Here is a 17,559-nt window from a genome sequence, read left to right as displayed (position 1 = left end):
AACTTTGTCAGCCATAATCCCCCCGTGTTAGCCTGAACCTCAGAGAAGTATATACCGAACAAGAGAGGTCCCAGAACTGAGCCCTGTGGGACGCCACTTGTAACTGGTTTGGATTCGGACATGGCACCTGCGATTCTGACCATGTGGGTTCTATCTCTGAGCCAGTTTGCATCCCATCTTGTGATATAGGGGTTGATATTTAAGATGGTAAGCTTATTTATGATGCCCGAGTGGGGTATTGTGTCGAAGGCTTTTGCAAGGTCCAGGTAGGCTGTGTGGACTACCTTGCCCTCATCTATGGCTTTGGTAACTGTTTCAAAGAAATCAACTAGGTTTAAAGTTTTGAAATTAAAGTTTCAGTTTTTGTTTATTATATATATAATTTCATAAAAAATATATCAATTTGGGATTTTCTTTAAATTGTGACTGAGAGACAAACATACTTCTTGTGTTTGTATTTTCACACTATATAATAACTAATCATGGGGTTTAAATCCTTATTCTATAATAACTTGCTGGATATCTTTTAGTTATTTAAAACAATGTTGCCAACAAACAAAGTTATTGGTTTCCCAGATAGTGAATGTGTGACTGTGTGTTTTGTTAAAAAAGTTTCTGCTGATGCTAAAGGGAATTAAATAACCACACCCGATTTTAACATCTATACTAGAGAGAACTGTATTTTTAAATATGTCTTAAATATAAAGCTTAAGTAAGTAGAGCTTGTAGGAGAGGAAATAATGCCAAAGGAAATTTTCTTCATTAGCTGAATTGGTTAGCCAACTTACCATTATTATTTTTAAGAAGAGTTAAATGCAATGTTTTCCGATTGGAATTATAATTTGTATCCACCCAGTTTAAAATAATTTTAAAAACTGATACTTTAATATAAGTATCAATATCTGGAAAATTAACTCCTCCAAGAACCCATGATCTGATATGATAAGATAATGTTATTCTAGATTTATTAGGAAACTAAAGGAATTTTACTAATTGCCTGTTTATTTTATTAATGTGATGTTTATCTGGAAAAAGTCAGGATTTTAATTATATGCAAAACCTTACGTAAAAGAACCATCTTTATTAACTGGAGTCTATCTTTAAAGGAAATAAACTTGCTCCATTTAGAAATAAGAATATCTAATGTATTTATGATATCATAATTAACAGATATTTATGAACTTCAATAAAGTGATACCTAAGTATTCAAATGAAGAGACTTGTCAATAATATGATTCTTATGAATTTGGAATTTTTTCTTTTTATTTAGCATTATGAATTTAGACTTCGATTAATTGAAGACTAGAAATAGACTGGAATAACTTTATTGTGGATTCTAGTTCTAAAAGAGTTGATCTTGAATTAGGCAGAGTTAATAATACACTATATGCGAACAGCATGATTTTAGAAGAGTGATTATTAAAAATATCTTTGCCAGTAATATTTCAATTTGTTCGAATTAAAATAGCAAAAATGTCAATGGCCAAGGCAATCAGAAATGGAGATAATGGACAACCCTTTTCAGTACTTTTAGTCAAATGAGTGTATTCAAAGGTAAAGGGGCCAATTTTAACAAAAGCAGTATTACTTTTATAAATATATTAAACATGTAGGAAAAAACAAATAATTCTAGAATTCTAAATAAATAGTTCTAATTCAAAGAACTGAAGGCTGTTTCAATATTTAGACTAATTAAGAGGACTTATAAGTGTATAATGGTTAGAATACACCTAATATTATCATGAGTTTGTCTTTGCTGAAAAAACCTGTTTGATCAAAATTTATTATATGGATAATGGGTTCTTTTATTCTTTTTTTAGACATGAAGATCTTATAATCATTATTTAGAAGTGAGATAAGTCTATAAGAGGAGCAAAGTTGAGGATTTTTGTTTTCTTTTAATATAGAAGCAATTAATAAATATTTCCAGAAGGAGAGATCTTTTCTTGAGATTGGACTTCAATTAAAGTTTTATAAAAACAAGAAATAACAGAAGGAGGAAAATAGATTATAAAAAAGATGATGTAAGGGGGTTTTGAGGACAACGCTTGAATTTCTGAACCTCTTCTGGCTGAAGCTATGGTTACTAGAAAGGCAGTCTTCCAAGAAAGGAACTTCAAGTCACACTTGGCTGCTGATTCAAAGTGGGGGTGAGTTAGAGCTTGGAGAACTGAAGGTATGTCCCAAGGGAAGCGGGATCTTTCAATGCAGGTCTCATTAGCAGTGTACTTTTTAAAAATACTCTACAAATTTTTGCTGAGGCTAAGGAAGAATGTGAAACTCTTAAACGGAAATTTTAAATTGCTGCCAATTGTACCTTAATGGTAGATGCACTTGCTCCTTTGTTAAACAACTCCACTAGGAATTGCAGGACTACATAAGTGGGAGCTGTAACGGGTTCTGATCACTTTGTTCAGCCCACAGAACAAACCTTTTCCACTTACTTTTGTACAACTTTCTAGTAGATGGTTTATGGGATGATAACAGAATGGAGCAGACTGGGGAAGACAGCATAAATTGCCTGGCTACCATTGGAATTGGAGGAACCATGCAGATACAAAAAATACAAGCAATTCCTGCCAAGTGAAGCACCCTCAAAGACGAAGAATAATGCACATAGCAGACGAGTGGTATTTGAAATAAAAACTTTGAAAATCTCTTCCTTCTTAAAACCAATAGTGGATTGCAGTTTGTTGAATCAATGCTTCATCAGACCGCCATCAGTCTGATGAAGTGTTGATTCCAACGTTCTTGCTTTTTACATGAACCATGCAGTTAGTTTAAGAATTTATCAGATACAGATGGGTCAGCCCTGTCAGATGAGACAGAAGGTCTGGAGTTAGATCCAGAATCCATGGGGGTGATAGGAGGTGAGGCCACAGGAATGGGAACCACACTTGTCAAGCCAGTAAGGAGCAATGAGGATTGCAAATAGGTTGCAGCAGGGCTGGCCCTACTGACAAAAAAATAATTTCCGCTATGTAGTGGCTGAGTGGACCACTCATGAGGTAACAGAATGGTCCTGCTGAGTCTGTCTGCTATCACATTGGACTTCTCTGGAATGTACATCGCTACCAGAAAGCGAGTGGAGGCTATCTGTCATTGCAACACTGATAGCTTCTCGAAATGGGGGATAAGAATTGGTTCCTCCTTGTTTGTTGATATATCAAACTACTAACATGTTGTCCATTTGGAATGCAATTGTTTCTAGAGGAAGGGATCCTTGAAATGCTTGCAACGCTAACAGCACTGCTCTCATCTCTAGAACGTTTATGTGCAAGTTGGCCTTGAACCGTCTTTTCCAGATAATGCCCCTCACCCTATCTGGAAAGTGTCTGTGGTCACTACACCCTTGGGTTGGGTTGGGGTGAATGTATGACCTTGCTGAAGGTGATCTGACTGAATCCACCATACAAGGTAGTCCTTGAAAGTTTGTGTTATTCTTATCCTTGAATACATAGGATCCTAGGTAGGTACTAGGCTATCTGCCCAAGGGCATTTATAAGCCTAGCCAGAGTGTGTCGGCTTTTGCTGCCCCATTGATTAATTAACTGATCCTCTGTCAAGCAGAGCCAATGAAGTAATCCCAGGGGTATATTTTCTGTTACCCATCCACTCGTCAAGGTTTCTCAATATGCCACTGAGTACAGCCGGAGTTTTTTCAGTCGGGCTGCATAGGACATATGTTTGAGGCCAGTAATCCTCTTGGTGAGGTACTTTTGTAGTCTTTCCAGCTGTTCGAAGTGTCTTGTGAGGTACATCCCAAATGCGGCTTTGTACTCTATGATAGGTCTGAGTGACGAGTAGAGGGGCACTATAACCTCTTTATTTCTAGATGCATAGAGTAAGGTACAACCATTGGGTTAGTAGCATCTATTGTAGAACTTTCATATGGCACCTCACAAAGGGTACGACAGTAATAGCTGGCACCATTGAACCCAAGGTTGTAACGCTTTCTTGACAAATATCTTTGAATTGCAAAGGATCTTTCTAGTTTGGATTCTGATGTTGTGAGGTCGAGTAAAAGTATGGGATGCAATCATAGATGATATGTCAAAAACTGCATCAATGAATTTGAGCCTTTGGGTGGGTTGTAGTTGACACTTTTGATGACTTATGGTGATTCCCAAGGTCGAACAAGTCTAACATTTGATTTGTCCCTTGCACCAGTTGATGCCTGGTTGGGGCGGTGATGAGCCAGTCATCCAGATAAGGGGACACCCAGTTTCCCTGTAGTCTCAGGTGAGCTGCTGCCACTGCCATGCATTTGGTAAACACTCTGGGGGCCGTGGTGAGACCAAAGGCCAATGTTCTCAACTTGAAGTGACTGGCTCCCACTAGGAAGCGAAGGTGCCTCCTAGATAGTCTATTCATCTTTATGTGGTAGTGCGCATCCTGAAGGTCTATCAAGCACATCCAATCATCCTTGCCCAAGAAGGGTAGAATGGACTGTACCATGACCATCTGAAACTTGGTAAGCATGACTGACTTGTTTAGCATGCGGAGATCCAAAATCTGTCTCCAGTCACCTGTTTTCTTTGGAACTAAAAAGAATCTTGAGTAAGTACCAGATCCTATCTGGTCTGGTGGGACATCTTGGATGGCTCTTTTTTCTAGCAACTGTTTTATCTCTATAGTTGCTGTTTCACACTGACTGGGTAGAACATCCATGAGCTTCAATAACAGTGGTGGAAAGAAAAAGGGCATACAACAACCTCTGGTAATAATCCTCTGCACCCAGGTATCATCTGTTAAATTTGACCAAGCTGTTTGGTGCAGAGAAAAACGTCCATCGACTGCCTCCAGAGGATGGCAATCAGGCCTCCCTTCAGGAGCGCTGATAGGGTCTATGAAAGAAATTATCTCTGGACCCATTATTTTGTGGGCTTCCTCTGCCTCGTGGGCATCTTCTATTATTGTCATTTCCCCCTCTGCTGCTGGGATTGCTGGCTCCACATGTGTCAGGGAAGGGGTCGTGAGACTTTCTAAACCACATCTTAAGACCTCCTCATTGATTCCTTGAAAAGGTTCATTGGGAGTTGAAAAACATATTCCAATGGCAGACAGCGCCTTCCCATCTTTTTCACACTGGGACAATGTCTCTTTTACTGTAGGGTCAAAGAACAAAAAGCCGTCAAATGGAACATTGACAAATGAAAACTTAAAAGGCTCTGTAAAGTCACATAGGTGCATCCAGACTTGTCTTCTCATGGCTAAGCCTGAACCTGCCACCCATGTGGCACCCTCTGTTGCACTGCATAAAAGCCGCATGGACGAGTTTACTACAAATTGTAAGGTAGTCAACTGTGGGGCCACAGAAACCTAAACCTCCTCAGTAGTGATCCTTGTTAATGTGCTGGAAAGTTCCTTAAGTTAAGTCCCTTTGCATCCTTGTAAACTGGACTAGATAGTTCAGTAAATGGCTAGCAAAAGTCACTAAAGCATAGACTCACTTCTCCAGTCTATCCACTGACCTGGACTCTCTGCTGGAAGGATGGACAGTTGAACTTCTTCAGTGAGTTCTTTCTTAGTGGCCACTGTCATAACTATGGCATCAACCAGTACTCCATTACCCTGATACTGCCTTTCTACTGGGGGTGCCATAATTTTGTCAGGTCTCTTCCGAATAGGCTTGACCAAATCCGGCTCCTTCCAAGCATTATGACAAATCAAATCTACTAATTCAGTGGGAGGCAGAGGCACCCAGGAGGAAGATGGGCCAGCACCAAAAGCTTCCAGATATACTGACTCCTCATAAGAATGGTTGTGGGCAGACCAACCACCCTTTTGTTTCAGGAGCTCAAGGAGACGTCTTCGGATGGTGGGTTGGGGACCCTTCTCCTTCATTGAAGTCAGTATCGGTTGTAAGGGACTCTTCAGGTGAGTCCAGATATTTCCTCGCTTCTCTGCCTTTTGGCTAAGATCATGTGTAGTACCTGTTCTTATCTGTTTAATATCTGATATGTCCCTTATCTGGGGACCATATATTAAATTGATTTTTGGGACAGGGAGATGGAATAGGGGCTTGCTCCATCCACTCCACGCATCAACCTGTTATTGCAGTACTTCCAGGAATGGTGCACCCTCCCCCTGCTCCCATTAGGACGGCCTAATGGTTAAGGTGTTTGCCTTACAAACACAAGGTACAGGATTTGAGTCTCACAAGGGATAACTGGCTAGGCTTAAAATGGCTCGCAAGGGCCGTTAGCCTAGTACTAATCTATGAACCTCTTACACTGTCTCTTCCAAGGGACTGCTTCAGTGTGATGGAACGGAGAAGTATCTAAAGAGCTAGGGATCCCAGATTGGGTCAACTGGAAGCCCTGGGCTGGCTGTCCCTGTGGTGTTGTGTGGTGAGGATCATGTGACAAAGTCAGCTGGGTAGAAAGGAGTGGATTCGAGAGGGAAGGACCAGTCTGACCTGAAGGTTCAGAGAAACCCTCTGTACCACCTCGAAAGTGGACATCCCTGGGGAAGTGGAAAGCAATGGAGCAGAGGGCAATGGTCTCTGGTTCACCGGTTCTCCACCTCCCACAGGTTGGCCGCCCGAGGAAGAACCGGAACCGAACTGTCCAGTGTCGAAGCTCTGAGAGGGAGAGCAGGTTCTGAAAACATCGCAGTTGATACAACCCTCCATGATCCAACATGGAAGCCTCGCAATGGAAGCCCTCCGGATCCGAAAACGTCTGAGCGGAGGAACTCAAGGTCATTGTCGGATCCGACTGACGGACCTGGAACACTTGGATCTGAATCTGATAACTCTGAAACTAAAGGGTTCACTCAGAGGAGAGTGGAAACTGGACGAAGTCCCGAATCCGATGGCATCAGGACAAGCAGTGTGCCTTTCTGAATCTGCTCTCTCACCAGCTCTCTCACTATCCTCACCACATCTGCTTCAGTAAGGCTTTGGAAGGAACATGAGGACACAATAGAGGCAGGCCTAGAATGTCTTTCCAGGAAAGGAGAAGGTAGTTGAGATAGAGCCGGGGGCAATGGATGGGGAGTAAGATGTCCAAGGCAGATATATCAGATCCAAAGGCTTCAAATCTGATGTAGACTTTTTCTTCAGCCCAACTAAAAGAGTTTGCTTCGGATCAGACACCTTCGAGGTGGGAGGTGAGATCGGATCCAATCTTGGAACCTTTTTCTTTGGCTCTAAGGAGGATAGAACCTCGGCCGATCTGGGTGACACTTGCTTGTGTCTAACATACAAGACAAGAAGGCTTGGGTTTTCATTTAGATGCTTTAATACATAGAAACACATCAGAATAGATAGCATCATTAAATATGAATAAACAAGTTAACAGACAGACCTTACATACATACATGTTCACATCTCAACAGCCAACTACAAAATTGCAGTCTAGCTTGCATGTGCTCAGTATTTATACACTTGTGCAAGCTCTTGGTTAGCTTCTTAAAGGTATATAGACACACATTGATCTACATCCTCCCTCTTAAAAAGATTGCCCTTTGAAAAAATAATATCAGATTAGACATGCATCATTTTATGCATTAGAAACAAAATACAGTGTTCATGTCCAAGCTGCTTTGTATCTGTCACAGGGTTTAGAGATGCGACCATATCTCGTAACAAAGCAATGTGGACCAAATTTAGCAACAGGGACAGTATGTGGTGCACAACTCTTATCAGGAACTTCTGGATTCATCTTAGGAATGGGAATGTGCTCTGGAACTTTGTCAGGGATTGGAACACCAGACAACTCACTCTGAGATAAACAGGCTTTCTCACAGGCTATGTGCTGTGGTATAGGCTCGGACATCGGTCTCAAATGTTTCTGATTCAACCTAAAAACTGCTCCTTGTGATTCTACAATGCATGGTCTCAGATCTGGACCAATATTCTTCATGACACCAATCCTATCATAACCTTTGGACATCTGCATCCTTACCATTTCTCCCTCTCGTAATGGATTGAGCATTTTGCTGGTTTTATCATAGTAGGACTTCTGGGTTAGACATTTCTTCAACAGAATGGCTTTCACTGACCTGTTGTTCTTGACAAATGGAACCAACAATTGAATACTGACTGGTAATGTGGTTCTGGTTTGTATTGACAGAAGTCTCTGAGCAGGTGAACCAAAATGTTTATCACGAGGAACATTTCTGAGATTCAAGAGATTCAGGAAAACATCACTATTATCTTGTTTTGACTTCTCTAGTAACTGTTTTGCACTTTGAACTGCACATTCCAACAAATCATTTGACTGCGGGTACTCTGGACTACTTGTGACATGAGTAAAGTTCCATTCTTCAACAAATCTTTTGAAATTTTGGCTTGTAAACTGTATGCCATTGTCAGAAATAACTGTGTGGGCTACCATGTACAGCTAAATGACACTTCATCTTAATAATGAAAGTATTGGATGCTAGGTTAAGAAGTAGGTCAATCTCAAACCAGTTGGGAGTAAGAGTCAGTTGGAGTAAGAGTTTACTAACACCAAATAATTTTGACCGTTCCATTCAAAGATGTCTGTGGCTACTGTCAACCAAGGTAGTTCTGGAATCTGGTTAAGCTGAAGTGGTTCCTTCTGTTGACGTGGCTTTGTACTGTGACACACACACACGGAACGAGATGAAAGTGCTCTCTCAATGTCTTGTGAAATAGAATGCCAAAATACTGGTCCTCTTGACTTTCTTTTGGTAGAGTCGGTTCCTGGGTGACCACAATGCAAAATAGCAATGTACTCTTGCTGCAAGACTTTGGAACAATGTTGGCATAATGGTTAAGGTGTTTATCTTACAAACACAAGGTGCAGGGTTTGATTCTCACATGAGGTAAATGGCTAGGCTGAAAATGAGTCGGTGAAATAGCAATTCTCTGTTTCAGGACTTCAAATGCTCTTTAGTGTTGTTCTAACCAAGATCATGATATATCTTTACATGTCAGCTCTCTAAGTGGTGCTGAAAGTTGGCTCAAGTCTGTAATGAATTGCCTAGGTAGTTGACCATGCCAAGAAAATGTTGTTGGACTTGAACACAAATGCAATAAGTGGAATCATTTCAAAAGGTTTTGTAAATCAAAAGACCCACATTCTTTTATTAAAAGGGAACATTTTAAGAAATGAGTTGATCAATTAAAAAAGCATACTTGTGTGCCTTTCTGTGAGCTCATAGATCTGACAAATCTCATTGGCCTTATTCAAAGTTAAATTACTGTTACAAAGCAAAATTTTTCTTACAGCATCATCTTTAATACCAGACACAAGTCTGTCCTTTATCAATTCATTCCTTAAATCACCAAATCTGCAGGTTTTAGCTTTGTTTCTCAGGTCATTTATATATGCTGCAAAAGTTTCACCAGGCTTTTGATCCCTTGTGTAAAATAAGTGCCTTTCCTTTGTAACATTTGTCTGGGGGCTACACATTTCTGAAAATTTACGTTTTAAGCACTCTGGGTCCTCCCTTGACTCAGCCGGTACAATATGATGCCCCCCCCATATAGATAGCAGGTGCATACACAAATGAATGCTCCCTTTCTATGGCTTCTAACCCAGTTAAATTAAGCAGAATAAATGCCTTTGTACAGTCATCTTTATCAGAACATGCAGCCTTTATGAAAATGTCATACTCTTGCTCAAACACTCTCTAGTTCTCAGCAATATTATTGTCAAACACAAGTGCACTGGGTTTTCGAAATCCATCTGGCATGCCCACAAAGTATACACAAACACAATAAAAATATGTCCCTTGTAATTATGGAAGAACAAACTGTTCTGTGTGCTTGTAATAACATCCAAATGCACAATAAACTCTTCAAAATAGCTGTACTTTGCGAAATATATTCTGTCATGGCTGTATTCTATGAAATATGCCCTGTAATGGCTGTACTTTTGGGAAACAGCTTTACTGTAACACTGCACAAACATGCGAACACTTTATACACTTCTGATAACTCAGATATCTTTGCTTAATATGAAAAATAAATACTTTGCGAAAATGCAGTTCTGTCCCCTTATTTTATTCGTTTTATGCAATTCAGACTTCATTTCAAACATTTTCTGTAGTAACTGTAATATTTTTATCAATATCATACATAGTTTATGCAAATATCATTTAGAATGTTCTGTATGCTCAGTTTCACATTATGCGAAAAGAAATAGTGTTGAGCAAGTTTTAATATCTGAAATTTGTTTCTGACTTTTTTGCGAAGTATGCACATTTTAGGGATGATTCACTCTTGTATATTCCACTAGCCCAAGCAAGTGCCTTAAGTCATTTTAGCCATGCCACCTCTGACTTCATGCACCTTGGATATGCCATTTCTGAGTCCATGTCCTTTAGATATGCCACTTCTGGCACCATGTCACTAGTTCATCTCTAACACATATGACAAGAAGGATGGGGTTTTCATTTACATGCTTTAATACAAAGAAACACATCAGGATGGATAGCAGCATCATTAAATACGAATGAACTAGTTAAAAGAGACCTTCCATACATACATGCTCACATCTCAACAGCTAATTACAAAATGGCAGTCTAGCTTGCACATGCTCAGTATTTATACACTTGTGCAAGCCTTTAGATAGCTTGTCAAAGGTATATATACACAATGATTTACACTGGGCCTCCTGGAATGTTCCCTATGCTTAGAAGTCAAAGGCTGATTGCTCTGTAACGCATGTGAAAAAGAAGACAGCAGCAGACCTTTTAAAATTAATTTGTTCTTTCTTTCTGTGAGGCTGAGGGCACAAGAACTGAGCCCCACATATCTCACATTCCACATTTAAGTGTTCTGTGTCAAAGAAATAGAGGAATAGGGAATGCCCATCTGAAAAAGGCATTTTGTGCCTGCACTTTGTGCATTTTTTGAATCCCTTCTCTGCCATAATTGCTAAAATAGAGAGAGACAAGGAAACAGACATACATACAGTGAAGATAAAGGACAGGGTAGAAAATTATTATTATTTTTTTTTAAGAGTAAGGAAACTGGAAAGACTACAAGGGTAGAGTCAGGAAATGAAATAATGCTAAGCTAACAATAGGGAAAGAACCGAAGAAAAAGTTCACAACTTATAAAAAAAACAAACTCAAGAGCTCTACTGGAAACAGTTCTGAATGCAAAAGCAGCAAATGATATCTGAGATTATAGGCTAGCAATGTATTATGGGTAGGGGAGAGCTGGAGAGCTTGAAGGTTTCCACGAGCCATAGTAATGGCCGAGTCGGATCCGACCATGGATGTGAGACATTCATTGAGGATGAATGAAAATTGACATCAGATTAAACAATTCATACCCCCTCCCCCATCTCTCCTTTCCTATTCTAAAAGATGCATACAAATAAAATGAAAGCTAATACAAATCTAAGTAAAGAGAATGAAGACAATATTTTCATATAAATAATCTAAAAAGTCATTTTATAAAATGATCATGGGCCAGATTCAATAAAGCCTACACTAAGTGTACACGATATGCATTCAGTAAAATTTTTATCATATCTTTTGTGCTTTCTAGTCGCTCAGAAAGATTACACTAAGTGTACACGTAGTTTACACTTTGCGGTAACCTTTATGAATCTCTGTCAATATTTAAAGCTGCAAGAATATCAGCAGGAAAACTAAACTTAGGAGGAAGAAGGTGTGCATTATATTTGTGTTGCCTGTTCACTCAGAACAATGTACACTTAGTGTAGGCTTTATTGAATCTAGCCCCATATCTTAAATAATCATGACTTTGTTTTAACTCCTAGTATTCATTTATAGAGGAACCAGACCTTGGTGTAACAATTTTTCATGCATAATCTCATCAGCAGAACATTTGGGGCAATCATTCATAGCAGATAAAACAGGAAATCAATAAAAAAAGCCAAGGATAAAACAGTAGCTGAAAACACTTGCTTAAATTAATATATAATGAAATGAATCAATTCAAATTTAGTTGAAAAATGCTAACCTTAAGCAAACCAGTCAAACAGGATTATAAAAACAAAAGGTCAGACTGAGCCATAGAGGAGAAGTAATGCAACAGAAGAGTGAATGGCTTCCTACGGAATATGTGGATGCAGTAAAAAAGCTTCACGGAACCTTCAACAATTAAACAACCCCGATCATTCAAAGCAGCCTCAAGAAATGAGTCTCATGGCGAGTGCGAGATGTAAATTGAAACGGCAATATGAAAAACAAGCATTTTAGTCAGGTTAAATGGCACCATATCAAAAAAGGTCTCTCAAAATGTACCAATAGGCAGGTCCATCAGATAAACAATTGCCCCTATAGTCGTAATCATAAAAAACAAAGTATAGCTACTACACCATATCCAATTGTCACCATAAATAAAACGGAACCATAAAAACACTATTTAAGAGCATAAAACATTTGAAAGTATACATATTAAAATCAGGACGTGTAGTATATAGATTTGTAGTGTATAAAATAGAGATTTTAAGAAATTTAAATTAGACTGTAGTGCCTACAAATCTATATATTATGTAAGTAGTGAGATATTCAAATAAATACAGGATATAATTCACCCTTGACAGGAAAAACAAATCAGTACTAAATTCGAAGAACCACGGCAGAAACTGCTTCACTCGACCAAAAAGTGCTTTTAATACAAAAAGTTAAAAGCAATTGACTTAAACAACACTTGAAGGATCAAAAAGTAAATTTAAAAACATCCAACAGTAAACACTTTCGTTCCACTCTTGGCAATGTGCAGGAACTTCATCAGACAAACATCATAAATCCACGGCTATTCTTAAATGAGCATTAACCAATCCCTAAAAAGATTTTGGTCACACCCATACTGAACCCAATAGTATAACAATCAACAATATAACTTCGACAATAAAACACACCCCCTCCACCAATCATAAAACCTATATACAGACAAAAATACATAAAAATTGAGAAAAATCGAAGCTAAATAATATTTATATATTACCTATCTATGCAAGGCCTTAAGTTTCAGTAAACACTTGATACTTTCTGCTCCATTTAAGCCCAGCCGATATGGAGCATTCAAACGGAGCTGCCAAAACAATTCAGCCTTTTCAAGAAAAACAGGTCAAGCACCTCCTTGTTCAAAAAGAGTCAAAGATTGTAAGACAGTAAACTTAAATTCATGCCCAGAATTGTTAAGTAATCAATCAGTATGTAATTATATGTATGAAAGTATCAAGTGTTTACTGAAACTTAAGGCCTTAAATAGAGAATATGTAAATATTATTTAGCTTTGATTTTCTCAATTTTTATGTATTTTTGTCTGTGCATAGGTTTTTTGATTGATGGAGGGGATGTATTTTATTGTCGAAGTTAAATTGTTGATTGTTATACTATTGGGTTCAATGTGGGTGTGACCAAAATCTTTTTAGGGATTCGTTAATGCTCATTTATGAATGGACGTTGATTTATAATGTTTATCTGATGAAGTTCCTGCACATTGCGAAGAGCAGAATGAAAGTGCTTACTGTTGGATGTTTTTAAATTTACTTTTTGATCCTTCAAGTGTTGTTTAAGTCAATTGCTTTAAACTTTTTATATTAAAAGCACTTTTTGGTCGAGTGAAACCATTTCTGCCGTGGTTCTTGGAATACCCTTATAATCTAGAAAAACAAAGTTGTGTACTTACCATAATGTTCCATCTGTGTTGTCCATTTTCATTCTTCCTCAACTGTTGAGTTCATATCCAATCCTCGGATCTGACTAGGTCATTACATTAGCTTGTGGCCACCAAAAAACTCTTGAGCTCCTCCTTCACCCATAATGCACAAAACCCTAATATACCCCAGATTTTGCTTGCTGTTATAACATAAAATATAATATATTAATATATATTTTCATCACAAGAAACTATATCTGGAGCTCAATATGAGGGACAGTGTTGTCTTTGCATGCTCTCGTTCTTCCAGAAATCATCTGAGAAAAAATGTTGGGGGTTGGTGGGTGGGAAGTTGAGGAAAGAATGAAAATGGACAGCACAGATTGAATGTTATGGTAAGTACATACCTTTTTATCTGATGTTATCAATTTTCATTCTATACTCGCCTGTTGGGACAGTGTCCGCAGCTACCTAAAATCCCAGGTGGACTCTAAAGAAGGATATTCTTGAGCACAGTTGAACCAAAGGCTGCTCTTCCTCTCAAGACCAAATCCAGTTTGTACTGAGTAATAAAGGTATGAGGATTAACCCAAGTTGCAGCCACACACGTCATCCATGGAAGCTCTAGAGAGAAACACTGAAGAAGTAGCCATGGAATACGCCCAATTGGTTGTAGATAAATGACATGCAATCTGTCAGCCATCTAGCTAAAGTTGCCTTTGCAACTGATTTGCCCAATTTAGAATCGGCAAAGGAAACAAATAATTGATCTGTCTTCCTAATTTCTTTTGTTCTGTGTAAGTAAAAATTTAATTGTCTACAGAAATCCAATAAATGCAACATATATTCACCTTTGTTGTGTACTGGTTAATACTGGATTCTGACACCAATTTAGGAAGAAAAGAAGGGTTGGTACGTAATGATACCCTATCCTTATGAAAAATCAAGTAGGGAGGTGTAGAGAACAATGCTTGAAGTTCTGAACTAAGATCGCATTTTGCTGCTGGTTCAAAAGGGGAATGAATTAAGGCTTGCAGTACCGGATTTAAATCCCATAGTGAAGCAGGGTCTTTATAGGGAGGTCTCAGTAGGAGAGTGCCTCAAAAAAGCCTTACAGAGCTTAGATGAAAGTCAAGGAAGAATTGTCAAAGTGAATATGAAAGTTGGAAATTGCTACTAAATGAAATCCAAGTGTTGAGGAGCTAGTGTCCTCATTAAAAATCATTGCCAAAAACTCAAGAACACTTTATACGGGAGATGAAAAGGGATCAATGCATTTCTGATGTGCTGAAAAAACAAACCCTTTCCATTTACTTCTGTAAAGTGTTCTTGTAGATGCCTTATGGGAAGATAAAAGTATATGACGGACAAGGTAAGAGAGCATCGGTTGTCTAGCTATTAACGGAATTGGAGAAAACATGCTGTTAGCTTTTTGAGATATCCAGATAAATCTTGCCTGTCAGGTGAGACAGGAGGTTGGGAATCGGATCCAGAATCCAAGGTGGGTAAAGGAGATGAGGCCAAAGGAAAGGGAACTAAATCTGTCAAGGCCAGTAAGATGCAATAAGGATGATTTTGCTCTTCAACCAGGCAGCTTTCTGTAGAAATTTTGGAATTAGGAGATTGGTGGATAAGCACTGAGGAGACCAGGGGGCCAATCGTGGATTAGGCATCCCTTGGTGATTTCCCCCAGTGGGGGATCGGAGCAAAGAAGATGCTGCACTTGCTGTTTAGGGGAAATGCAAAAAGATCACAGCAAGGCTGGCCCCATTGATGGAAAATGATTTCTGCCACTTTCATACTGAGAGACTACTCGTGAGGTAGTAGAATGGACCTGCTCAGTTTGTCTGCTATCACGTTGGGCTTCCCTGGAATATGCATTGCTATCAGAAAGCAGTTGGAAGAAATTGCCCATTGCCACACTCTGAGGACTTCTTGACACAAGGGGTAAAGACCAGGTTCCCCCTTGTTTATGTACCAGACTACTGGTATGTTGTCTGTCTATATCACAATTGCCCTGAATGGGAGAAATTCTTGGAAGGCCTGCAATGCTAAGAGCACCGCTCTCATTTCCAGGACACTGATATGCGTATTGGCTTCTTTGGGGGACCAACTGCCTTGGATTATCTTCCCCAGGAAGTGCCCCCTCACCCAATCTGGGAAGCATCCGTGGTCACTACAGCCTTGGGCAGAGGGAAAATGAAAGTGTGGCCTTGCAGAACTTGATCTAACTGAATCCACCACTAAAGGTATCTCTTGCATGCTTGAGTGATTATTTGGGCTGACATGTGCTGATAAAGACTTGAACATTGGTTTGCTAATGTTCATTGAAGAACTCTCATATGAAATCTTGCTAGAGAAACTAAAATTATGGCTGCTGACACTGACCCCAAAGTTTGAAGAATCAAATGGGCTGCGAATTAATTTTCTGACTTGGAATCTGATAGTCTACACTCTTGAGAGAGGAAGAAAAGAGGTCAATGAAATCAGTCGTAACTGAGACTTGTTGTAGTTTATGGTTATCCCCATATGGGAACAAGTCTGGAGTACATGATCTCTCGTTTTTATTAGTAGATGCCTGGTTGGGGAGGTAATGAGATAGTCATCCAAGTATGGAAACACTTGGAATCCATGTAGTCTCAAATGAGCTGCTACCACTGCAGTGCATTTGGTGAACAACCTGGGGGCTGTGGTGAGGCCAAAGGGCAGTGCTCTGAATTGGTAGTGACTGGCTCCCAGGCAGAAGGATAAATACCTTCTGGATTGTTTGTTAATTTTTATGTGACATTACGCATCCTGAAGGTCTATCGAGCACATCCAGTCATTCTTGCCTAGAAAAGGTAGAATGGAACTGAACCATGAATCCAAAACTTTGTGGATCAAACTACTTTGTTCAATTCACTGAGATCCAGAATTGATCTCCAGTCCTCCGTTTTCTTTGGCACTAAAGAAACTTGAGTAAGTTCCAGATTCTATCTGATCGGGTGGGATGACTTGTTCTAGTAGCTTTCGTATTTCTTGTGCTCCTGCTTTCTTCTGACTGGGTGGAACATGGGAATTTTGCATACAGTTGGAGGTGGTAGGGAAAAGGGAATTATATAACTTATGGAAATAATCCTCTGCACTCATGTATCTTTTGTTATATCTAGCCAGGCTCTCTGGTGCAGGGATAAATGACCCATAGCTGCCTCCAGAGGTGGACAACCGGGCCTCCTTTCAAGAATGTTGGCAGGGTCTATTGAATAATGAATTTCTGGACCCCTAGTTTTGTGAGCCCCCTCTGCTGCATGGGTGTCATCATCCATTTGAGTTTCTACCTCTGCCCCTGGGGAACCATCTCCATATGGGTCTTGGAATGGACCCTGGGAATTCTTGAACCACATTTTATGACCTCCTGGTTGATTCCTAAAGAAAGATCTTTGAGGAGTCGAAAAACATACACCCATTACAGAGAGTGCCTTTCCATCTTTTTCATACCTGGAGAGTGCGTTTTTAACTTTAGGGCCAAACAATAAACTGCCATCAAAGGATGCACTGTCAAATATGGACTTGAAGGGCTCCACAAAATCTCACAAGTGCATCCAGGCATGCCTCCTAATGGAAATGCCTGAACCCGCTCCCCTTGAGGCACCTTCAGCTGCATGGGAGATAAGCCTCATGGATGAATCAGAAATAGCATGTATGGTAGCCAACTGAGAGGCCACAGAAGTCTGAGTCTTGGCAGTATTGGTCCCAGAAAGGGATTTTGACAGTTCATTTATCAAATTCCTTTGTAGTCTCAAAGTGTGCTAGATAGTTCAGCAGATTAAGGGCAAGAGTTGCTGAAGCATACACACACTTCCCAAATCTGTCCAATCCCCCTAGACTCCCTGTTAGGGGGATGAAGAGAGAAACTTTGCTCAGCAAATTCTTTCTTTGTGGCCGCCACCATAACCATAGCATCTACAGGCACTCCCTTGCTCTAGTATTCCCTACCTACAGGTGAAGCCAGAATC

General features: G+C 39.5%; 1 protein-coding gene and 1 non-coding gene across 3 annotated transcripts in view; one reads left to right on the top strand and one right to left on the bottom strand.

Moving 5' to 3' along the window:
- CDK20 (cyclin dependent kinase 20) overlaps positions 1 to 17,559 on the bottom strand; it is a 592,070-nt gene that overhangs the window by 157,871 nt on the left and 416,640 nt on the right. The gene's annotated exons all lie outside the window — the stretch shown is intronic.
- LOC122809840 lies at positions 5,898 to 6,088 on the top strand. The gene has a single exon (XR_006365966.1). It is a non-coding gene; the product is annotated as a U2 spliceosomal RNA (small nuclear RNA).

This window comes from Protopterus annectens, chromosome 8.part0 (assembly GCF_019279795.1).
Source record: "Protopterus annectens isolate FY-2018-M chromosome 8.part0, PAN1.0, whole genome shotgun sequence".
Classification (NCBI taxonomy): Eukaryota; Metazoa; Chordata; order Ceratodontiformes; family Protopteridae; genus Protopterus; species Protopterus annectens.
This window is presented reverse-complemented; position numbering and strand designations above follow the sequence as displayed.